Below are 27,271 nucleotides of genomic sequence, written 5' to 3'. Positions count from 1 at the left end.
CCTACTGCACATAGCTTAACAAAAATAAGTTTTTCACCCACATTCATGGGTCTTCCATGAAGGTTGTGCTCTTAGGTTGACTAGTGCACATAGCCTACCAATATAATGGTTTCTACAATAAGCATGCCTCTAAAATCAAGGGTGTGCCCTTAGTTTGCATCCTGTATATAGTATACCAAAATAATGTTATCATACCCATGGGCATGCCTATGCAACGAAGGGTGCAACCCTACTTTGCCTTTTGCATGTAGCATAGTAATATAATGTCATTCACACATAGGCATGCCTTTCAAATGGAAGGTGCGCCCTTAGATTGCCTTTTGCACATAACATACCAAACTAATGTTATTGTATAAAAGAAATTCCATTGATTCTAGCGATAGAACGTAAATGTTTGAATGCCTTCCCACGGTGTTAATGGGCCAACCTCCTTTTACTGACTCCTCACATAAAACGAAGTCAATCCCCACCTCAAGGATTTGGTACATTCTTCATAAAATTTGGTACATCCTTCATTAAATTTGGTACATCTGATCATATTGCTTCCGGGACCCCCATTTGAACATGGATGGTCCATGATTTTGTTTTGAAACCTATAAGGAAGTGATTAGGGGTTAATCCGCACCTCAGAATGCACTTTGGAACCCTTGGTACATCATTCATAAATTTTGGTACATCCTTCACAAAATTTGGTACATTCTTCATTAAATTTGGTACATCCGATCCTATTGCTTCCGGGACCCCTATCTGAACATGGATGGTATATGATTTCATTTTGGAACCCATAAGGAAGTGATTGAGGGTCGATTCCCACCTCGTAATGCACTTTGGAACCCTTGGTACATCCTTCACAAAATTTGGTACATCTTTCACAAAATTTGGTACATCCTTCATAAAATTTGGTACATCCTTCATTAAATTTGGTACATCTGATCCTATTGCTTCCAAGTCCCTCATCTGAACATGGATAGTACATGATTTCATTTTGGAACTCATAAGGAAGAGATTGAGGGTTGATCCCCACCTCAGAACACACTTTGGAACCCTTGGTACATCATTCACAAAATTTGGTACATTAAATCCTATTGCTTCTGGGACTCCTATCTGAACATAGATGGTCCATGATTTCCTTTAGCAACCCATAAGGAAGTGATTAGGGGTCGATCCCAAACTCGAAACGCGGTTTGGAACCCTTGGTACATCATTCAAAAAATTTGGTACATCCAATCCTATTGGTTCCAGGTCCCTCATCTAAACATGGATGATCCATGATTTCATTTTTCCACCCATAAGGAAGTGATTGGGAGTCGATCCCCACCTTAGAATGCACTTTGGAATGCTTGGTACATCATTCAAAAAATTTGGTACATTCTTCATTAAATTTGGTACATCCGATCCTATTGCTTTTGGAACCGCCATCTGAACATGAATGGTCCATAATTTCATTTGGGAATCCATAAGGAAGTTATTGAGGGTCGATCCCCATCTCGAAATGCACTTTGGAACCCTTGTTACATCATTCATAAAATTTGGTACATTTTTCACAAAATTTGGTACATACTTTTTTTAAATTGGTACATCCAATCCTATTGCTTCTAGGATCCCCATATGAACATGGATGGTACATGATTTCATTTTGGAACCCATAAGGAAGTGATTGAGGGCTCATCCCCACCTCGTAATGCACTTTGGAACCCTTAGTACATCATTCACAAAGTTTGGTACATCCTTCATTAAATTTGGTACATCCGATCCTATTGCTTTCAAGTCCCCCATCTGAACATGGATCGTCCATGATTTCATTTTGGAACTTATAAGGAAGTGATTAGGGGTCAATCCCTACCTCAAAACTCATTTTTGAACGCTTGGTACATCCTTCACAACATTTGGTACATCATTCACAAAATTTGATACATCTTTCATTAAATTTGGTATATCTGATCCTATTGCTTCCGGGACCCCCATCTGAATATGGGTGGTCCATGATTTCCTTTAGCAATCCATAAGGAAGTGATTAGGGGCTGATTCCCACCTCGAAAAGCAGTTTGGAATTTGGTACATCCTTAAAAAAAATTTGTACATCTGATCTTATTATTTCTAGAACCCCCATCTGAACATGGATGGTCCATGATTTCCTTTAGCAACCCATAAGGAAGTGATTTGAGGTCAATCTCCACCTTAGAACGCAGTTTTGATATCTTGGTACATCCTTAAAAAAATTTGGTATATCATTCACAAAGTTTGGTACATCCTTCATTAAATTTGGTAAATCCGATCCTCTTGCTTCCAGGTCCCCTATCTGAACATGGATGATCCATGATTTCATTTTGGAACCCATAAGGAAGTGATTGGGGGTCGATCCCCACCTTAGAATGCACTTTGGAATGCTTGGTACATCCTTCATTAAATTTGGTACATCCAGTCATATTGTTTCCAGGATCGCCATCTGAACATGAATGGTCCATGATTTCATTTATGAACCCATAAGGAAGTCATTGAGGGTCGATCCCCACCTCGAAATGCAATTTGGAACCCTTGGTACATCATTCATAAAATTTGGTACATCTTTCACAAAATTTAGTACATCATTCTTCAAATTTGGTACATCCGATCCTATTGCTTCTTGGACCTCCATCTGAACATGGATGGTACATGATTTCATTTTGGAACCCATAAGGAAGTGATTGAGGGTCAATCCCCACCTCATAATGTACTTTGGAACCCTTAGTACATCCTTCACAAAATTTGGTACATCCTTCATTAAATTTGGTACATCCGATCCTATTGCTTCCGGGTCCCCCTTCTGAACATGGATGGTCCATGATTTCATTTTAGAACTCATAAGGAAGTGATTTGGGGTCGATCACTACCTCAAAACTCACTTTTGAACGCTTGGTACATCCTTCACAAAATTTGGTACATCATTCAAAAAATATTATACATCCTTCATTAAATTTGGTACATCTAATCCTATTGCTTTCGAGACCCCCATCTGAACATGGATGGTCCATGATTTCCTTTAGCAACCCATAACGAAGTGATTGAGGCCTGATCCCCACCTCAAAACGCAGGTTGAAACCCTTGGTACATCCTTCATTAAATTTGGTACATTCGATCCAATTGCTCTCGGGTCCTCTATTTGAACATGGATGGTCCATGATTTTCATTTTTAAACCCATAAGAAAGTGATTGGAGGTCGATTCTCACCTCGGAACGCACTTTGGAACGCTTGGTACATCCTTCACCAAATTTGGTACATCCTTCATTAAATTTGGTGCATCCAATCCGATTGCTTCTGGGACCTCCATCTGAACATGAATGGTACATGATTTCATTTTAGAACCCATAACGAAGTGATTGAGGGCCGATCCCCACCTCGGAATATACTTTCGAACCCTTGGTACATCCTTCACAAAATTTGGTACATTCTTCATTAAATTTGGTAGCTCTGATCCTATTGCTTCCAGGACCCCCATCTGAACATGGATGGTACATGATTTTATTTTAGAACCCATAAGTAAGTGATTGAGGGTTGATCCACACCTCGGAACACACTTTGGAACCCTTGGTACATCATTCAAAAAATTTGGTACATCCTTCATTAAATTTTGTACATCCGATCCTATTACTTCTGGGATCCCCATCTAAACATGGATGGTCCATGATTTTATATTGGAACCCATAAGGAAGTGATTGGGACCCGATCCCCACCTCGGAACGCACTTTGGAACGCTTGGTACAAATTTCACAAAATTTGGTACATCCTTCATTAAATTCGGTACATCCGATCCTATTGCTTTCAGGTCCCCCATCTGAACATGGATGGTACATGATTTCATTTTGGAACCCATAAGGAAGTGATTGGGGGTTGATCCTCACCTCGGAACGCACTTTGGAACGCTTGGTACAACCTTCACAGAATTAGGTACATCCTTTATTAAATTCGGTACATCTGATCCTATTACTTCCGAGTCCACCATCTGAACATGGATGGTACATGATTTCATTTTATAACCCATAAGAAAGTGATTGAGGGCCGATCCTTACATCAAAACGCACTTTGGAACCCTTGGTACATCTTACTTTAAATTTGGTACATTCGATCTTATTGTTTCCGGGAGCCCCATCTGAACATGGATGATCCATGATTTCATTTTGGAACCCATAAGGAAGTTAGTAGGGGCCGATTCCCACCTCGGAACGCACTTTAGAACCCTTGGTACAACCTTCACAAAATGTGGTACATCTTTCATTAAATTTGGTACATTCGATCCGAATGCTTCCAGGTCCCCCATCTTAACATGGATGGTACATGATTTCATTTTGGAACCCATAAGGAAGTGATTGATGGCCGATCCCCACCTCATAATGTATTTTGGAACCCTTAGTACATCCTTCACAAAATTTTGTACATCCTTCACAAAGTTTGGTACATCATTCATTAAATTTGGTACGTCCAATCCTATTGCTTCTGGGACCCCCCATTTGTACATGGATTGCCCATTATTGCCTTTAGCAACCCATAAGGAAGTGATTGGGGGCCGATCCCCACCTCGAAATGTAGTTTTGAACCCTTGGCAGATTCTTCACAAAATTTGGTACATCCTTCATTAAATTTGGTACATCTGATCCTATTGCTTCTGGGTCCCCTATTTGAACATGGATGGGTCAATGATTTCATTTTTGAACCCAGAAGGAAGTGATTAGGGATTGATCCCCACTTCAGAACGCACTTTGGAACGCTTGGTACATCCTTTACAAAATTTGGTACATCCTTCACAAAATTTGGTACATCATTCCTTAAATTTGATACATCTGATCCTATTGCTTCTGGGACCCCTATCTGAGCATGGATGGTACATGATTTCATTTTGGGACCCATAAGAAAGTGATTGGGGGCTGATCCCCACCTCGGAACTCACTTCGGAAGGCTTGGTACAACCTTCACTAAATTTGGTACATCCTTCATTAAATTGGGTACATCCGATCTTATTGCTTCCGAGACCCCCATTTGAACATGGATGGTCCATGATTTCCTTTAGTGACCTATAAGGTAGTGATTGGGGGCCGATCCCCACCTTGAAATGCAGTTTGGAACCTTTGGTACATTCTTCACAAAATTTGGTACATCCTTCATTAAATTTGGTACATCATTCATTAAATTTGGTACATCCTTTATTAAATTGGGTACATCCGATCCTATTGCTTCCGGTCTCTCCATCTAAACATGGATGGAACATGATTTCATTTTGGAACCCATAACGAAGTGATTGAGGGTCGATCCCTACCTCGGAAAGCACTTTGGAACCCTTGAAACATCCTTCAAAAAATTTTGTACATCCTACATTAAATTTGGTACATCTGATTCTATTGCTTCTAGGACCCCCATCTGAACAGGGATAGTCCATGATTTCATTTTAGAACCTATAAGGAAGTGATTGAGGGCTGATCCCCACCTCAGAATGCACTTCGGAACGCTTGGTACATCCTTCACAAAATTTGGTACATCCGATCCTATTGCTTCCGGGTCCCCCATCTGAACATGGATGGTACATGATTTCATTTTGGAACCCATAAGGAAGTGATTGAGGGTCGATCCCCACCTCTTAATGCACTTTGGAACCCTTTGTACATCCTTCACAAAATTTGGTACATCCTTCACAAAGTTTGGTACATCCGATCCTATTGCGTCCAGGTCCTCCATCTGAACATGGATGGTCTATGATTTCATTTTAGAACTAATAAGAAAGTGATTGGGGGCCGATCCCTACCTCAAAACTCACTTTTGAACGCTTTGTACATCCTTCACAAATTTTGGTACATCTTTCATTAAATTTGGTACATCCGATCCTATTGCTTCCGGGACCCCCATTTGAACATGGATGGTCCATGATTTCCTTTAGCGACTCATAAGGTAGTGATTGGGGGTCGATCCCCACCTCGAAATGCATTTTGGAACCTTTGGTACATTCTTCACAAAATTTGGTACATCCTTCATTAAATTTGATACATCTGATCCTATTGCTTCCGGGTCCCCTATCTAAACATGGATGGTTCATGATTTTCATTTTTGAACCCATAAGGAAGTGATTGAGGGCTAATCCCCACCTTGAAACACAGTTTGGAACCCTTGGTACATCCTTCACAAAATTTGGTACATCCTTCATTAAATTTGGTACATCCGATCCTATTGCTTCCAAGTCTCCTATTTGAACATGAATGGTCCATGATTTCATTTTGGAACCCATAAGGAAGTGATTGGGGCCCGATCCCCACCTCGGAACACACTTTGGAACCCTTGGTACATCATTTACAAAATTTGGTACATCCGATCCTATTGTTTCTGGGTCCCCCATCTGAACATGGATGTGATTCATGCCTAATTGGTGTCTCAGCTGATTCGTGTCCAGCTGGTGCTCCTTGATGGCGGGAGTAATCAACAAAATTTATAACCTACAACACCATGAACTAGGGTAGCAAAGAAAAAGCTACTATAGCATAGTGGCTCTAGGATCGTTCACTGGGAAGGGTACTCAAACTAAAAATGATACCAATTCAAAGTGAATTGGTGCTGTTTCATTTCAAGAATAGCTTAAGAATAAAACACAAACTTTGGTTGAAAAATGTTTGGACTTAGATTAACAACACAGCAAGTGATGAAAATTACTTAAGAAGAAAAGCATTCCTTGGAGATTCAGGTATACAGGGGAGGTTCCTTGTGCAATGACATAGCTCCGGTCAGTTGGTTCAATTCCTCACATTAGAGAATTAACATAAAGTCAATTCTCTAACAGGTGCTGCACAAATGCATCCCTCAATTGGATTTCAGCTTTAATTCTCTCACTGATGCAACTTGCAATGGTTTGAGCCTCTCACTAGCCTTTACCATTCAAGGTGATCTTTAACCTTGGACTTCCTTTCACAAGCTTGCAAGAGATAACTAATGGATGTCTCCTTAGAGTCCAAAAGCTTACCAAGTGTTGGCAATTCTAGAAAATCCTACCTTTAAGTCACCTACCAGAGGCTCGCAAGGGGTAAACTAGTGCATCTCCATGGTTAGAGATCACTTGCCTTACCAAGTGTTGGCCCAGGTGACTCCAAGGCGTTTTAAGTTAACTAAAAACGTAGAAACCATTCATGGGACACACTTTCTATTCATTCATAGCTGAAACCACAAAGCTTCTGATTCTTGCACTTGGAACCTTTCCCGGCAACCTTAACTCCAAGGAACTAAAAGGTTTAGTTACTCATTCTCTGGGGAAAACTCCTTAGAGAGTGCATAACTTAGTAAATAAATAAAAAACACAATCAAAGTGAGAAGGTAAAGCAGAGCTCAAGCTCTGTATTTTACTTCCTTTGAAACTTTTACAAAAGGTTCAACACCCTCAGAACAGGCTCTTCAGGCTATATTTATACCAAAATTACATTGATGGCTATTACATGGATATTTTGCCAAATTCCTAACTTCAAGCTAAGGAATCCTATAATTGGTGGCTTACAAGGAGAATTTGGGGATTTAGGCAACAAAAATCTAATGAAAAATATCTCCAAGTGTCGGTTACAAATATCGGGAAGCACTAAGCACCATTTCGCAGGAGAAAAATGAGGTCTGCGAAATTTCGCAGATGAACCACAAGGGCTGCGAAATTTCTTCATAGCAACCAGCTGATTTCGCATTGCTGCAAAGTTGGCTTTCATCTTGTGGTGTTTGGCTTCCATCGCGTCGTGAAGCTTCAGGGGAAATCCATGGTACTGTACAAAAAGGCTGCGAAATCATTCCGCAACAAATGGTGATTTCGCAGCACTTTTCTGAAGCCTTCCTTCAGCTTGGAGCAGTTGTCTTCAAAGGATGTAACTCCTTCATTTCAGCTCCAAATCATACACGGTTTGAAGCATTGGATTGTTGACTTCCTAATCTTTCAAATGACATATAGCATGTATAATTTGGACTCCAGGAAGTGCTCCAAAAGTGGATGAAATGACTGTCATCAAGAATGCCTTAGGATTGGATTCTCTTTGCTTCCCCTCCTTGCATTTCCACTTTGCTTATGGCAAAAAGGGCTTCAAAGCTTTGGTTCTTCATACCTCTAAGCTTCCCATTGCTTTGCCAAGGATTTCAAACAACTCTTCTCAATCTCATATTGCTTTGGTGATCAAAAAGCTATCAAAACACCAAAACTTAAGGCAATTTGATTAGAATGATTGAAAGGGGCCTTAACATGTTAATTGGGTTAAAAGGCAATAACTACTACTCAAAAGTGTTTAAAAGGATTATTACAAGCTATCAAATAGCACTTTTTGAGTAGTAATCAGGATGGTATAGGATTTCATTTTGGAACCTATAAGGAGTGATTGGGGGTCGATCCCCACCTCGGAATGCACTTTGGAACCCTTGTACATCCTTCACAAAATTTGGTACATCCTTCATAATGAACCAAATTTTGTGAAAGATGCACCAAATTTTGTAAATAATGTACCAAATTTTGTAAATGATGTACTAATATTGCCAGAGTCCATTATGGGGTGGGGAACGACTTCAATAACTTCCCGATGGTCTCTAAAGGAAAAATATATTATGGAAATAGAGATAAGTGTCTCGTTAGCTCAAGGATTAGATGTATCAAATTTCTCAATGATGTACCTAGGATTCCAAAGTCAATTTCAGAGAGGAACGATTTCCAATCACTTCCCAAAGATCCCTAAAGGAATAAACGGACCATGGGTAATAAGATAGAGGTTTCAATAGCTCAAGGATTGTATGTACCAAATATTTTTAAGGATGTACCAAATTTTATAAATGATGTACCAAGAGTGCCAAGGTTCGTTCCGATGTGGGGAATGACCTTCAATCACTACCTAAGGGTCCTCAAAAAATAATATGGACCATGGAAGATTGATAGGGGTCTCGATAGCCCAAGGATTGGATGTACCAAAATTTCTTAACGATGTACCAAATTTCCTTAAGGATGTACCTAGGGTTCCAAAGTTCATTTCGGAGTAGGGAACAACCTCTAATTAGTTCTTAAAGATCCCTAAAGAAATAAACGAACCATGGGTAATAATATAAAGGTCCTAGTAGCTCATGGATTTGATGTACAAAATTGTTTTAAGGATGTGCCAAATTTTGTAAGTGATGTACCAAATTGTCTTTAGGATGTACCTTGGGTTCCAATGTTCGTTTTTAGGGTGGGGAATAACTTTTAATTCCTTCTCAAGGGTCCCAAAGGAATATATGAACCATAAAAAAGAAAATAGGGGTCTTGGTTCCTCTAAGAATGGATATACCTAGGATCCTTAAGTTCTTTTTGGGGTGGGCAAAGACCTCTAATTACTTATCGAGGGTCCCAAAGGAATATATACACCATGATAAGTATGATAGTGTTTCCGGTTCTCCTAAGCATTAATTTACCTATTTTTTTTAAGGATGTACCTATTTTTTATGAAATTAATATAAAAGGTTAAATACAATTTTTTATGAAAAAAATATTTTCTTTTATATTTTATTTTAATTAAAAATTAAAGATTTTAACCAAAAAAAAGGTTAGATCCACATTCAATTTAAAATCATAAGAGAAATGATAAAAGTTACCATCACTTATTGTGATTTTGATATGATAAATTTAAAATGAAAATTAAAAGAAAAATAATGTAAATAAAAACAGTATTACAATGATATTTTAACTTTTACATGTGATGGAATTTACAAAATAAATAAATCTTTTGTTTAGTATTAATATAAAAAATCTTATATCATAAACTTCTAAATAATAAAATGGAAATTTGAAATTTAAACTTTAATTTATAAAATGTTTTATTATAATTAATATTTAAAATCATTATTATTTGTGGGATAATATTTTCATTTTTATCCATTATATATTTTGTTTTCATTTAATTTTTTATATTAATTATTTATTATATATTATCATTTTAAGTTTAATATGTCCAAAAAAAAATTTAAATCAATAAATATAGAAAATTAGAGAGTAAAAATAAATTGAAATTAAAGAAGTTTTATGTGAAAATACACGAGCATATTAAAAAGAATATAAAGGAAAAGGAGAAAAATAATAATAAAAACTACAATAGGTGATAATGGATTATGATGGTAGGAGAGGAAAAAAAAATGGGAACGTGACAAGTGGTAAGGGAGATATATTGATGTGACAGAAATAATAAAAATAAATGACACATGTACTTGTCAATAGGTGGTATTAAATTGGTGTGTACTTTGTCCTTTACTTTTGAGGGTAATTGTGGAACAAATTTGAAAGCACTATTGGAGTGTATGAATAGAGAATATTTTTTCCCATTTTACACCAAAATTAAAAAGGAAAAAGTAAAGTTTCAAAATCTCATATTTTTTGTAAGTTAGTGTATAGTTTCATGATTTCCCCTTGATTAATTGATTGAAAAGTCGTTGTTTTGTCCGATTGTGAACTTATATCTTACATGAATCTTTCATGTGATACAATGATACTTATTTTGGAAGTTTAAACCTTATTTAGGTTGATGATTTTGAAAACTATTTTGAAAAATAGTTTTTAAGAATAATTTTTTATGTTTTCAAAAATAAATTATGTTAGAGAATTGAATTCTAGAAAATAGTTTTTATTTTTTTTTTAAAAAAAAGAAAAAAAGCATATTTGATTGAGTTAATAAAAAGGTTTTTTAAAACAAGTAAAACAAAAATCATGTTTGAAAGTTTTTTTAATTAATAATGTTTTCTTTATTTAACTTGTTATTATAAATATATAAATAAATTTTAAATTCACACTTCATTTAAATTAAAAAAATGATTCCACTTTGAAACTTTTAACCCAGTTATAATTTTTAAAAACAAATGATTACTTTGTAACCATTTGTAACTATATTAATTTTAATAATATTTTTATTTCTACATATGGTAAATTTCATCATCATTTTGAAAACATTTATTTTAATCATAAATCCATCATACAAATACATGTTTTGATTAAAAAAATCATTGAAATTATATGTACACTACCACAATTAATATTAACACAAATAAATATTATAAGTATTATAATACCAATATCATATTTTAATATAATACATTAAAGTTCCAAAGTTTATAGATGATAAGTTTTTAGATAATATATACATTCACTTAGCAATAATTAAAATAAGAAGAAGAAAGATGATAAATAATAAAAAACAACCAATAAGTAGAAGAAAACTTTGAGGATTTGTAGGCATTGGGTGTCGTAAGTTGGCAGCTAGTTATTAAGGTTATTGTGGATCATACTCATCAACTCATATAAAGCAATGAGAATATTCCTACAAAACATAAATTGTTAAAAATAAAATAAAATATGATGTGTGTATTTCACCAATATCAATGTATTTTCATGTGATCATTAAACATACTTACATGATATAATGGACAATGATAGAACCAACTACCATTGTTTTTGTGTGTTTTGAACATGAAAATATGCATTTGTCCACACCCACAATAACACATGGGTCTATATATATCCTACTTGTGAAATTATAAATCAAATTTATAAGCAATATTTAATCATTTGAAATTACAATATACATCACATGACAGTGATGACACTAATGAGAACTAGTTAACAAATATATATAAATTCTAACATACAATTAAAGTATTGAAAAATATTTGGAATTAAAAATAGTACAAGTCATGGATTGACATTGATATAATTTGTCTACATCACTTGAGGAATTTGATCTCTACAAGTTGTCATAGATGTTGCACTCTCATCTAATAAATCAATTGAGTGGCTTGTGCTACATGTGCTCTCTTCTTCACCTTGAACTGAAAGGTATTTTACCTCATATTCTTTAAACAATTGATCATTTCAAGTCGATAAACGAATTCAATTATGAAGAGTACAACATGCAACAACAATTGATGGTTGCCTACAAGGCATCATCCTTAATATTAGAAATTGTGTCTTCAAAACACTAAAACAACTTTCAATAATATTCCGAAGTGATGAATGTTTATAATTAAAAGTTTTTTTATATCTAATGGGTTGATTACGTTTACCCTTATTCTTGTAATTAAATGATATCACTCACCTCGATATGGTGGCAAAAATCCAGATGTATAAGGATCACTAGAATTAACAAAATAATATTTTCCTTCTTTTGGCCAAGGAAAATTAACTTTTAGTCTAGTCAATGCATCCAAAAAGACATGTGCATCATTTATTGTTCCTTCCCGACTAGCATAAACAAATATGAACATCATTCAAAACCACATGCACAAATAACATTTTGTGTTATAACTATTTTTCTACCCCTAAAACTGGTTTATCTATTAGTTGGGATCCATACACTAATATGGGTGTCATCAATTGCACCGATGCAGTCCTACAACAACAAACATTTATTATTATTAAGGAATTAAAACAATGGTCATGAAAACTATTTATGTACATGAAATTCACATTTGTAAATATTTTTTTTTATAAAATCTTACCTTAAACCATGGAAAATATTTAGGATTATTGGCAACATATGAAGACACCTCATTAGCTATATTGCTAGGGTGTATGAGAAATTTTCCTAGTCGACATAATGAATGTTTAACTTCTATAAAGTGTCGAGTGATGGTCTTTGTGGAGTGTTGAAAACGGTCTACTACAACCCTCATTTACAACCCTTATTCTCACATTATGTCCTACTATTAGTAAGAATTTGCAACTGTCTGTTCAACTGTGACTAATTGTGTATCTTGTAAGTTTTCATGTCTCTTAAGATGATCACAAAGGTTTAGAAATGTTTCTTTATCCATTCAAAATAGTTCATAGTATGTCTGAGGATGACCATCTATCATATCTCTTACAAATTATGCACCACTTAACATTGATGTCCTTTAAGGTGTCTTGCATAAAAATATTTTTGCATACTCATTATATATGTGAACAATAAAAATTTCATCTAAATCATTGTCCTCTTCAAAAGATGAAGTTGACTCATGTAGTAAACCATTGCTTGTCCTGTTATCATCCATTGGTTACTACATAAAATAAATTAACTCACAATATAAAATAACATCAAATGAACATTTAAATAGATATAATAAAAGTTTCACAATCATAAATAACATTCACATAATGAAAAGCTAAAGAATACAGTAAAAGATTCTAATCAAAATAGAAATGTACATATTACAATGTCATCATAATAGTTATTCATCCAAACACACTCACATTTAAAGCCTATCAAGCCATGCCCTTTTCCTCTCATTAGGCATATTCATAAAAATATTTATCCACTCTGGTGTTGTGAATTTCTCAACAACTTTTAAATATTTGTCAGTATCCAGCAAGTCAATGGTTTATAGGGTTGTCATGCACCTTGTTATGCTTAAATCATTAGTACCTGCACTAGTAGCTTCACTACTAGTTCCACTCTTATATCTCTCGAGTATAGCCAACAATGCTTCAGTTCTAGCTCGAAATGTCTCTATTCTTTCCTTTAATGCCTCCACCAAGCTTTCAAAGCACCTTCCATTTGACTTAATTGGACTCTTTCTTACCTCTACGCTTTAATAGAGAATTAGTTGTACGCTTTCCAAAACAAGTGGTCACTCCTCCAACCATCTAAGTTGTAGAGAATTAGTTGTACATCAGGGTATCTTAGTATCTACATCCACATCCACTACCATGTTCCAAATTATCATCCATCTCATGCATCTTCATCATCAGTGTTCAGTGGATCTTGTGGGGAAGAATAGTGGAGGGCACCAGTTGCTGTTGACGGATTAAAGATCAATCCTAGCAAGTTGTAGTTTGGGCATTAATTTGAGTGAAATCTTTTTGCATTTGGTTATGCCTAATAGAGGAAAAAAAATTCACCTTTACTGTATACCAAATATTTAAATTAAAAAATGACTAGTTCTAGAAGTTGTTTTTACCTAAATGTAATTTTTCCAAGTTTCCTTAAGAATATGCACCGTGTTAGTTTTAGTATCCTTATCAAATCCGGTATGCTTTAAAAGATTAGAGAACTCACAGTGCATTGCATGTAGTATGTTAAACTTTTATTTAAGCTACTTCAAATTGAAATTCCTTTTCCCTTGACTATTGACCTCAAGTAACATCCTCCTCCATGTGTTGGTACTAAATGTACATACCACACTATCCATGTTACCTTTGTTAACTTCATTTAGCATGATGTCAATAAAGATTTTCTCTATATTACCTCTCCACGTTCCTGCATCCTCAACATCTGTTATTTCAGTTGTCATCTATACAATCCCAACAAAAATAAGAACCCTATGAGGAGACAACTTTAAAATCACTAATAGAATTTAAGGGTTTGTTTGAATGAGAATTAAGATTGCTGAAGTATTGTGTATAAAAATATGAAAGAAAAGTAAATAAAAATAAAAATAGATTTAATATTAATTAAATCATATATACTTTTTTATTTTAGTTTTTATAAAATTTGAAAGAAAATAGGAGGAAAAAAAATGAAAGAAAAGTAAATAAAAATAAAGAGTTTGATTAATTTTAAAATAAAAAGAATTTATTTTATATATTTTTATAATAAATCAAACATGACAAAATAATTTTTATTATAATTTTAATTACATTTGATTTATTATAAAAAGAATTTAAAATAATTAATTTTAATTGCATTTGATTTTCCTTTTATAATTTTTATAATAAATCAAACATGAAAAAGATCATTTTTATTAACATTTTTTCTTAATTTAATCTTTAATTTTATAAAAAAATTGTAGTATCTTCTATTAAGTTGAGAGAACAAGTTTTAAAAAGAATTAATTTAATTTATTATTATTATTTTTGGACAATTCAAAAATTTCCTACTAAAGGTCATAGAAGAAAGGTAAAAGATTTCCTTGCCATCATGGGAGAATCTAGAAAATCCTTAATTTTCCTAGTAGAGATAGAAGAAGAAAGGTAAAATAATTCCTTATATATGTGACATAACATTTAATAAAGATAATTAAGAAATGAATTCACAATTAGTTTATAGACATAAATTTGGCATCTTAATTAATGCAATGTTAATGATGGATTCAATTTTTATGATTCTCATCTACAAGTAAAACTAAGTACAACATATCTATCAAAAGTTTATATTCATCATTTTCTTATCTTTTTAAGACTTATAACAATAGAATGGTTTATGATAATATTCATATATAAAGAAGTACTAAATAATTAAAAAAATCAATTTCCTAAACTTTATTATTTGAGGAGTCACACACCCATAAACCATCAATTTCCTAGACATATTTCGATGATTCGTGGGTTGGGCCATCAATTTATTCATTTTTTTTCCCTTATTATTATTTTTTTTTAATCTTAGGAAAAAGAACTATTAAAGAAGAAAAAACAAGAGATTGGAGAAACCGAGAAAGTTAAATAGAATAAAGTGATTGTGACTTTTGACTTGGTTAGCCGCAAGGTATTAGTAGTGGATTATCTTTTATATTTTTGTTACTCTATGCATGCATGAATCTTCCACCTCATAGCACGTTTTAAGTTGAATTTTGGTGCATATTTGATCCTTCTGTTGATATCTACTCTTTTTGTGCAACCACCTGCAGAAGAAGTTATCTTTACTCTTTTTGTCCCCTATTTGTCTTTCATAACCATAAAAACTTATTATGCCTTCATTATCATGGATGCTTATAACTTTCTTGATATGGTTTTCCCATGATGGTTCCCACCTTATATTTGCTTTTCCTCTTTTAGGCCATGGTTTTTTAACAATTGGTTTGCTCAACTCACAAGGTTTTCTTCGCATGTTTTTTTAGGTGATGGTGAATGAAGATGAAGTTTCAGAGAACATAATACTAAGGCCACCAAATGAAGAGAAACAAACCGAATTAAACCGAACCCAACTCTTAGAGTGCAAACCAATCTTTATGGACCCAAGACCAAGTTGGAAGCCTAATAAAGGGAAACAACTAAACAAACGCCTAAAGAATGGTATGCGTTTGGAGATAACTGGAAGGCTGAAACATGATAGCAATGAATTAAAACATTTTATAACGGAAAATTTTGGTAAAGGCCATCAGTAAATGGAGGTTTGCATGTGGAAGATGATGGTGCATGTTCCCTGGATTACCATTAAGAAGCACAAGTTCTATAAAGGAACAAGTTGGACCATTTTGAAACAAAAAATCAAGAACAAAAGAATTGAAACTCCTATTGGAATGCTCACAACTAAGCAACAAATTAGAGCAAAGCAAGCTGATAAAACTACCCTAAACACTTTCTACCACCTGAATTTTTTAAGAACACGTCAATGACTGAAACAAGAATGAACCCAACATTTCATTAGCAAAACAAGCTATTTATACATTATAAATTATGAAGTTTTCTTTTAGTAGGAATTTTCATAATTTAATAGGAAAATATAATGGAAATTTGTATATAAATCATATATATAATCAACTATGGGGTGAGTGTTCTTTCACTTAACATTTTTCAATAAAAAAAATGTTTAGAAAAAATTTTCTTTCAAGCAAAAAGATAGGGTAGAAACTGGACAAGAAAAAAGCAAGGACCAATGCAACCATAAACCAAAATTATAAATTCAACAATAATAATATAATTTACCATTATTTCATATCAGCCATAATACTTTATCAATCACTAGCAACCTTAAAAAGGCTCAAAATAACTAAAATAAAATAATAAGCCAAAAATTCATATCTATGATTTTAACAATTGGGCGGGTTTTGTTATGTTAGGGTGCCGAGAAACGGTGGAAAACTGTTTTTTTTTTCCTAACCATTTCAATTTTACTCTCTAGTTTCCATTAGTTTTTTCAAGGCACAGATAGAAAAACACATGAGAAAGCAAAATTTCAACTTTCTCCATTTTCTCTAAACCCAAATAAAGGTCTAGCAGCATTCTCACACCGCCCTATCAATGAAACAAAAATTTTCAATCTTGTGAACACAAAGCATGGAAGAATATTATATTTTATTCCCTTGAACATAACAACCCAAGAAAAAGCCTACTCAATTGAGTATCAAATTATTTTCCTTCTTTTTCCCCAATTTTCTCAGCATCCAAATGGGAAAAAGTAGAAAACAAAAAAATCCTAATAGAATAACAAAACTTAGATCCCATTCGAATAACAAAATTGAGAAACGATTCCCACAATTTGATTCCAAAAACAAAAAACAAAAACAAAAACAAAATCAGATTTTAAAACAAACAAAAAAAGCTTTTGATATGGTAAAACAAACAAAAAAAAAGGGTTTCGTTCTATTTCATTGTGAGAACTTCTACTTTTTTTTTAAAAACAAAAGAGCTGAGAATACCAAAAAAATTCTATCGTGTTTTCTCTTTGCCTAGATCTAACATTTTCCCTAAAAAATGTTACCAAAATAAGCATATTTTATCAAATCTGGCAAAAACAACTTCAATATATGCATAAATAAAGGAAAACACAGATGTGTTGGTGGAGTTACTATTGTTTCATGCTATTGGAGACGCCCTCATTATATTGGAGGAGAAACCGCAAGTAGGGAAAGGTAAAAATAGGAAGAAGAAAACACAGAGAACAACTGTTCTTTAACCTTTTTTATTATTTTTTTATCTAAACAATAAAAAAAACAAGGAAAAAACCTTTTTTTTTATTCTTTTAAAAAAGTCATTTTGAGAACATGGGAAACAATAAAAACAAAAACTACTCCCTTCATCAAATTTGTTTTCAATGTTTTTTTGTTTTCAAGAACAGAAAACAGCAACTAAATATACCTTTATCTCTCAAAATGTCATTTTTATGATGCTAGTTTTGGAAGTGGAAGTTAATGACTCACTAATTACTACCAAAAAGTGCTATTTTGTAGACCTAATTATAATGGTTTTAAGCACCTTTGAGTAGTAATCATATTCATTTAACCCAATTAATTCATTAAGGTCCTTAGTAATTGGTTTTAACCATTTTGTGGCAAGTTTACATGTTTATATCAGCTTATGAATCAATTCAAGCATGCCAAATGATGGAGGAGCTACGTAAAGCAAGCCAACCAAAGAAGAAAAGCAAAGAAAAGCAAAGAGAAGCAAAGAAAAGCAAAAGAAAAGCAAAGAGAAGCAAGGAGGAAATCTGAGGACAGCAGCTGCAGTGTTCTTTGGCACTTTTGGAGCACTTCCCGAAGTCCATTTTTTACATGCTATATACCGTTTCAAAGCTCAAGAAGTCAGGAATCCAAAGCTTCAAACCGTACACGATTTGGAGCTGAAACGAGGAAGTTATGACCTTCGGAATAAAACTGCTCCAGGTGTGCGAAAATTTCGCACACCTTCTAAATGGTGTGCGAATTTCGCACACCTGTGCGAAATCTCCTCTGAATGGTGTGCGAATTTCGCACACCTGTGCGAACCCTCCCTTGTTTTTCCGACTCCACACGAGATCTTTTCTTTTAGATATTTTTGTATAAATTTCCATTCTTCTCCTTGTAATCCACCAATCATAAGATTTCTTAGCTAGGAAGGATGGAAAAGCTTCTCTATTTATACTCCTTTGCATCCGTTGAAACATATGGAGAAATATATGTAATATACCCATATATATTGAAATATACCACAGAGCCTTGCTCTGTTTCTCCTTCTCTTCTCTTTCTTATTTTCTTAGTAGCCAAACATCCTTGGTGGATGAAATCCCCAAGGATGAGAGGCTAACCTTTTAAGTTTCTCAAAGTATGGATGTTATGTGATGGCTTGGATGCATTCCCATGGAAATTTCTTGCACCCGGAAGGTAAGGTAGTCATTTTTCATTAATGGTTCATTAATGCAAAGTTTAGTTTTTATTTCCATTGGACAACTTCCAACGGCCAATACTTGATAAGCTTTTGGATTTCTATCCATTAGTTATCTCCTACGAGCTATTGGAAGGTGAGGTTTTCAATTCCAAGTTTTGCATTAATCCATTAGAACCAATTTCAATGGCCATTGAAAGGTGAGTTTATCACTTGGAATGACTTTGAGTTGCCAATATTTGGTAAGCTTTTGGCTTTAGACCATTAGTTATCTCTTACGAGCCATTCAAAGGAAGTCTAAGGTGAATAACCATTGATGAAATTCACTACCATCTGTTTTGCCATTTTAAAGGACTAAAACTTGATTTGCTAAATCCATACCGGTTCGGGAAGCAAGCATCACCATAGTTGTAACCCCAACGCGAGGAGCCTATCCTGAGATTTCCAATTTGCATAAGAGCCAGAGCATAGCTATCCTATCCTATCTTTGAGAAACTTGTTTTTACACCCTTTCATTTTAGTCTTTAATGTTAGCTTAAATTAGTTTAAATCTTTCTAAAACATTTACATCTTCTTTTAAAGCTAACATCCATAAGAAAATCACCTATTTTCCTAATTTGAATATCACTTGTGTTTGCGAAAACCCTTCCCAGTGAACGATCCTAGAACCACTATGCTATAGTAGCTTGGCCACTTTAGTAATAGTATCTTAGGTATAAATTTTGTTGATACGCCTTTAAAGCTAAGCTACCATGAGTCGCATCAAATGGCGCCGTTGCCGTGAATGAATCAAATGGCGCCGTTGCTTGAGTCGCATCACTCACTGCAGTACTAATATTAAATAACAACAACAATAATAAATAATATTAAGAATACTAGTATATATGATAATATCTCATTATTACATTAGAAAATAATAAAATGCTCCAATAAAAACCACCATAAAAAGATATGAAAAAACTAGAAAAATAAAATAAAATAATTATATTTATTTTATCTTTTTACTCATCATGAACCTTTTACCCATTTACAAAGCTACCTCTCATGCATTGTAACTAACTTTCAAGGCAAGGAACAACTAATCGATAAGGAGTGGAGTTTGATTGTTAGAGTATTGACATCATGAGGCCATTTCCTTTTTTTTTTTTACTACACCTATATCTTGCTTACAGTCAATTAGGCAACAAAATAGGTGGAAGTCATTCCTTTCTACATAAATGATCATGGAACAGTGCTAAAATTCTTAAAAAGTAATATTTTCTCCAAATTTGCTATTCTAAGAGTAACAATCAATGATGGAGGAAGTCATTTTCAAAATAAGCCATTTTCCATACTCTTACAAAGATATGGAGTTAGGCACAAGGTTGCTAAACCCTATCACCCTTAGACAAGTGGTCGGGTAAAACTTGCTAATAGAGAAATTAAGGAAATTTTGATGAAAGACATAAATTTTAGCCGCAAGGATTGGTCTTTCTACTAAATGATGTACTTTGGACTTACAAAATAACTCACAAGACCAACCTTATGATGTCTTCCTATCGAGCTATCTATGGGAAGCCATGTCGCCTATTTGTGGAGATTGAAATAAGGACTATTAAGGAATTAACTAGTTGAATTTTGATTGAGAAAGTGTTCGAGGCAATAAAAATCCAAAATTGAATGAGTTTGAAGCTCTATGAAATAAGGCTTATGAGTTCAACAAAAGAGTTAAATAAATATCTAAATACCTCCATGACAATATCATACTTAGAAAAGAGTTATATGACTCAAAACTTCATTTGCTCCCAAACAAGTTAAGGACTTGGTGGATCAGTTCGCATATGGTTAAGCAAGTTCATTCACATAGAGCCATCGCTATCATTAATCTAAGGTCTATGAATGAATTTAAGGTGAATAGGTAGAGATTGAAAGAGATTGTGTAGAGGTTCGATAAGAAGGAAGAGGAGTTTTAGGCCCTAATTCTTGACATGTTGTTGTTAAGATATAGTTTTTGAAAGTATGACATGATGTAATAGAATAAGGTCTCATTAATAAATTTATTTATTATAATTTTTATTTTCCAATTTTATCTTGTTTGCATTAATTTTTTAGCATTCATGCTCATATCACTTACATTGTATATGACTTGGATGCATTAGGAGTTGCATAGAAGATCTAGGTCATGAATTCTTTGTAAGATGATATATAAGTAGTTCATAGTTGATTTATGAATTTGGGCAATCTATAAAATATTATAGTGCATTATCTCCTAATTAGAGGGATGACTTTTTTTGGTCATCAAGATGGTTTTTCCATGGTGAGTGTACTAGTGTGTATAGTTACACGTTGGAAAGGACCTACAATAGATCATATGTTAATTATCAAGTAGTCATAATTCACCAAGAAACTATGTTCCATGGGCTCTCGACCTCGAAAAAAAATATTGAGCTAGTGTTGAGGTCTTCAATGGCTTTGATTTATGAGTAAGAACCTAAGGTGGTCATATATGTTGGGATTAAGTCTCTAAAAGCAAGACATAATGTAAAAAAGTTAGACTTTACTATCACCTTGCTATCCTTTTTATGCATTGACATTGATTTAAGTATTCAACCTATATCACTTACATTGACTTGGGTACATTAGGAGTTGCATAGAAGATACAAGTCATGGGTTCCTTGCAAGATGATAAGTTATTCATAGTTGGTTCATGAATTTGGGTAATCTAGTAGAGACTATAGTACATTACCTCCTAATTGGAGGGATGGATTATCTTGGACATTGGGATGGGTTTCCCATGATGAGTGCACTAGTGTGTATGGTTACACATTGGATAGGACCTACAGTGAATTATGACATAAGGTTATCAGATAGTCATGCTTTACCAAGCTACTATGTTGCATAGATTCAACCTTCAGAGGATATTGAGTCTTTACTGAAATCAATAGGGGTTTTAACTTATGGGTAAGACCTTAAAATGATCGTATATTCCCTACAAATTAGGTCATTGTTGAAGGAAGTCGATGGCAATAGGGATTCTCAATGAGGTACCATGATATCTTATGACACTGAGAAAGTGTGTCCCTTTGGGTAATCCAAAGGACTTGTGATCATGAAATATGTGGCTATAGTAATTCCTTTAGTAGAATTTGACATATGCTCTTTAGAGGTAGAGTATGTTAGCTCATCACATAATAGGAGGATCTATAACTCAAGGATTAGAGAGGTAATCTTGATGGGTTGATAACACTATCTTGTTAGATTACAAACGCTAATTCAAGGTATGTCTCTTACACCCTTTATCTCTTCAATTATGTAAATATGCAAATTTTGTTTGTGAATACTATCGTATTTGATATTGTCTTGATTGCTTTGATTCATTGTTTGATTCTTTGAATAAGATGAAATGCATGTTGAGTGTTGTATTAATTATTTGTTAAACTAACATTTGTTGTTTTCATGAAAGCACTTTAGAATGTAGCTCAAGAACGCCAATCTTTTTTTCTTATATGAGTGTTTCTTGTTTAATTTTCCCTTTTAAATAAAATAAAATAAGTGGCAACTCTGATTTTACCAAAACTAATTTTTCAGAGTAAAACCAAGTCTTATCATCGAGTGAGGATGTACAAGAAAAAATGTGGGTCCACAGCAAGGCCAAAATGCTCATAAAGTATAATACATGGAACAAAGATAGATAAAAGTCAAACTAAAATAAATTCCAAATCTATTACAACATGTCATGCTTTTAAGGGCTCTATCTTAACATTCTCTCACTAGCCCTCAAAGCATTATGCTATTAATCCATACTAGATACTCATGTGATGTAATACCTAGTATAAATGAATTAAATAGGTAATAATGATTATCTTAGTACCTAACTTTAAACGTGCTTAATTAGATGTTAAAACTAGTTTTATGCTGATCTTATTTAATTATGAATTAAACCTTGATTAAGGTTAAGCATGATTAGTTAATGACTTAAGCATGCTTATTAGGTTCTTAAGGGCTGATTAGAGTTATGAAACCCTAAAGGACTAATAGGTAGTTGTAGGTTTAATATTGGATAACTTGAAGGACTAAACAACAATTGTGGGAAAGTTGAGATTGGTGGCAACCTTATGGCCTGCCACCTCTTACTTGGCTTCTTTGGGACCCTTTATAAAGTCTGGCAGCCTCATTTTGCAACCTTGTCTCTGCAGCAGCCTGGGTTACAGAGAGAAAGTGAATATTTGAGGTAACGAAGAAGATTAATTTAGTAATTTTGGTATATTTGGGTTCCTAATGATATTTTGAAACAAATTAATGGTAAAGTTTGTGTAAAAGTTGAGTGTAATTAGTTATAATCATGTTTTAGTTATAAATCAGAATTAATTAAGGTTTAAAGTGTTTTAACTTAAGTATTTTATTAATACAAGAATCAACATACATGTTCGTTTAGTTTGGTTTGATTGAAAAATAGATTAGTAAAACATGTGATTAATTAGGTTATTTGGACACTTAGGACTTGCTAATGGGTTAGGCTTAAGGAAAATCAAAACAATTAGTGTTTGGTAATTAATTAGGTAATATTAATATGCTTTGTAAATATTGTTTAATTCAATTCAAATTTAATTTGAAAACCTATGGGCATGAAGATTAGAGAATATGAGAATTAAATATTAGCAACAGTAAGTTGTTAAAAATTAGTAAGAAAGGAAAATGTCATAAGTTTTAATTGTATAAATTTTCATGGCTAGGAAACCTAAATTATGTTGTTTCATTTTAGTTCATTGCAATAGGTAAAGATCACCTACATAGAAGAATCACAAAGGGGAAGTCGGTGTAAGGTAGGGAATTTTATGTCGTTCCATGGTGTATCTTGGTTTCTTTCCTTAAAACATTTATTGAAATTTCATTTCATTTCATTTTTATGATTTCATGAAATGTTTTAATGTGTCACTGCATCTCGGTTTATTGTATTGAAATGTTGCAACAATATTAGAACATATATTGGTATGAGGATTCATGGTTCGGTATTGAGGAAATGGTTCATGGTGTGGTTGCATTGGAAGAATGATATGGAATAATGATAGATGATATCCAGAGAATTGATTGATATGTGGGAAGTGTTTATGTGAAGCTACAAGCACTATCCTTTGATATATTTTTTATATCGGACCATGGATCTTTGGGTGAAAGTTCTTAAAGCCCTCAAGGAAAACACTTCGATGTGGGTGTATGGGGTTGGTCCTGCCCCTGGGTTTTATTCCCTAAGGACACAAGGGTGGTCCTGCCCTTGGGTATGAGTCCCAGAAGACACGAGGTATGACTTACCCTTGGGTGATAGTCCCAGAATAGTCATTATTATATTGATTGAGTATCTTGTGGAGCATTAATATCTGATGTATACATTGGTGGGGGTTAGCAGTTTATCAGTTGTGAAAGGATGGATGAGGAAAAGTAGAGAGGAAACCATCAAACACATGCATACATGTGTGACATTATTACATATTTGTTAATGGTTATAAAATGTTTATCATGCGTGCTATTATATGTTTAATTCAAGGTTTTTAAGGGTATGCTTAGGATGGTTATAAACTTTCCTACTGATTTGTGAACTCACTCTATCCCTTCCACCTTTAGATGTAGGTCAGAAGACCTATGCTTGAAATAATGCTTGAGCATTGCTTTTCTATTGATTAAATGTTGTTTGCTCGTATTGAAAGTGTTTTGAGGCTTTGCCTTTATATCATACGAAGACTAAATCTTTTTGAAGGAATGATTTAATGTATATATGTCATGTACACTTGTAGTATGGGCCACCCGTAGTGAACCATGGGGTTTTGGTATATGTAAAAGTAATGTAGTACAAGTTCTCTTTGTGAAACAGATCATATTTTGTTAACTAATAGTTACAAAGTTTAATACAAGATGTAGACCTCTTTATAATAGGTTTCCATATTCTCTTTTTGCACAAAATCAAGCAGGAACTCAGCATTTAAAACCCAAGGTTTGACATGTGAATCCCATGTTATCCCTATGACCAATAAAAACTCTCCCTATCAATGTCCTGGTGTAAGGATCTACTAGGTTCTCTATAAAAGGCATCTATCCAACCATTACACCACTCCTTTAAACCATATCAACACTCTAGAACACAAGCATGTAATCCTCCGTTCTCTTAAAATACCTTTGCATATTCTTGACAACTTTCTAGTGTTCTGGACTAGGGTTTGACTAATATCTACTTACCATATCTACAATAAAACAAATATCTAGTCTAGTGCATAGCATCATATACATAAGGCTACCTATTGAAAAGGCATAAGGTACTACCTAAATGCAATTTCTCTTTTTAGATGTCTAAGGAATCCTAAGAAAGGGAAACTCTAGACCTAAAAGATAGAAAACCCTCCTTGGAGTTTTGTATCATGCACTTGACCCAATGCTTATCAATGTAGGTGACATAGCACAATTTTCCTATTCTTATAGTCCTTAAGGACTTGAAACCTAAGAATATATCGTGTCCTTTCTAGATTTCCATCTAGAACTAAGTAGATAAACTGATCTTGATTGATGACAATATCCTTACATCATTCTCAATTAGTATATTTTCATCCACCTACAAGATCTTAGAGCACTACCATGCTTCTCTACGCTTTCTTATACACACAAGGCCCTTTGCTATGAAAATGTTTAATTACATCATGTAGATGCTAACATCAAGATAATGGATTAAGAACACTATCTTGATATCTTATTATCATAGCTTGTAAATGAGATATATTGCAATGAATAAGAGTACTATGATGGATTTGAGTATGGTTTTTAGTGAAGGTTTCCTATAATTGACTCCATTAACTATGACCAAAAGCACAAACTTTTGTAATACCTTAATAAATAAAATATTATCTACGAAAAAACATCTAAAAATGTTTAGTTCTTAAAAGGAATTAAATAATATATTTTAGAATGTATTTTCAAAATATTTTATACTTCCATTAAATTTAGTAAAACTTACAAAATATTTTGGTAACCACATAAATTCTCTATCATGAGATTTTCCAAATCCATTATTTTCCTTTTAAACTGAACCCCCTATGCTAAAATAATTACTCTCGTATTCCTTATCCTTGAATTATCCATATCCAAACTGGGTGGCTTCCTCTTTCTCTTAGAAGGAAATGGAGTGTTGGTTCTTAGTCATTCCAATAATGTTCCTCATTATTTCTTCCACGTTCCTATAAGAAAAAGTTTACCTAGAGATCTCCCCAAGCAGACTCCTCTGATGCCTAAGTCAACTAAGCTTGCAAATATGTGATTCTTTAGTTTTTTTAGGGGGAAGAAGCAATTACTTAGATGGTTTATCTGTGAAGAGTCTTTTATACTTGTGTTTATGTAACTGACTTAGCCCATTAGGTCGGAGCTTACCTTCAATTTGTGGAATTCTTCCCAACCCCCTATGTTCTTTTATTTTATGCATGTGTGACCACATACTGTTAGTAGTGGTTGTTTTCCACTTCCTCATGTCATGACTTGGTCAAACATCTTTGCTCGTCTTATGCCCTTAGTTAAGAATTCTATCCGACTTTAATATCAATCTCCCCTGTTATTTTTGCCCAGGCAACTAGAGGGTGCCTACATCACCCCCATTTTCCATTGACTACACTTGTGGGGTTATATGGGAAATCTTCTTTTGGCATTGGTAAGAATTTTTTTTAAAAAAAATGTCATTTCAATCTCCCATGCTATGGACCCACATTTTTCAAGTACGTCCCCACTCAATCAGCAAGACTCATTTTTATTGGTGAAAATTTAGTTTTGGAAAAATTACAGTCGCCATTTATTTTATTTTATTTTAAAAGGAAAAATAAAACAAAAAAGAAAACCTTAAAGAAGTGACTCCATAGTTTTGGAAAAGCAAGTCTCGAAAAACCTGAGTCTTGGTTCGGGGATCAGGTTACATATTGGGAAGGTGTCTCTAAGAGGTAGCACCCCTTTAAGCCCTAAAGAAGTCTTTAATGACTGAGTTGAGGGAAAAGTTGCGATTAATCAATTGATTGAAGGTACCTAGGTATGATAAGGTGATTTCAAAACTAGCATGCCAAAAAAGAAATCAAATCACAATTGCAAAGGAAGATTAGGATGTGTACCTGGACTATCATAAGACATTAAAGTTAACACAGAAATATAGCACATGACATGTATTTTATTATAGCAAATCGAACATACATCTAAGCACCCAAGGATTACATCAAACATGGATATGACTCACAACAACATGCATGTTCATAAGATTCCTCCAAAAATGCTAAAGTGGTTAGGACAAGCATAAATTATATAACATATTCATTATGTCTAAAATACAGTACCAAAGCCAAAATTGAGCCAAAATAAGTTAAATGACTCTAAAAATAAATAACAAATTTAGGCAAAGTACAAGACCATTAGCATGCAATTAGTAAAGAGAGCATCACAAAACAATTTCTAAAAAAATGTCTTGGAGTGGAGTTTAATCACAAAAAATTCAAGAAACAACTCCTACACATCTAGAACAAGAT

The sequence above is a fragment of the Vitis riparia genome, chromosome 14 (assembly GCF_004353265.1).
Source record: "Vitis riparia cultivar Riparia Gloire de Montpellier isolate 1030 chromosome 14, EGFV_Vit.rip_1.0, whole genome shotgun sequence".
NCBI classification, from domain to species: domain Eukaryota; kingdom Viridiplantae; phylum Streptophyta; class Magnoliopsida; order Vitales; family Vitaceae; genus Vitis; species Vitis riparia.
Note: the sequence above shows the minus strand (reverse complement) of the source record.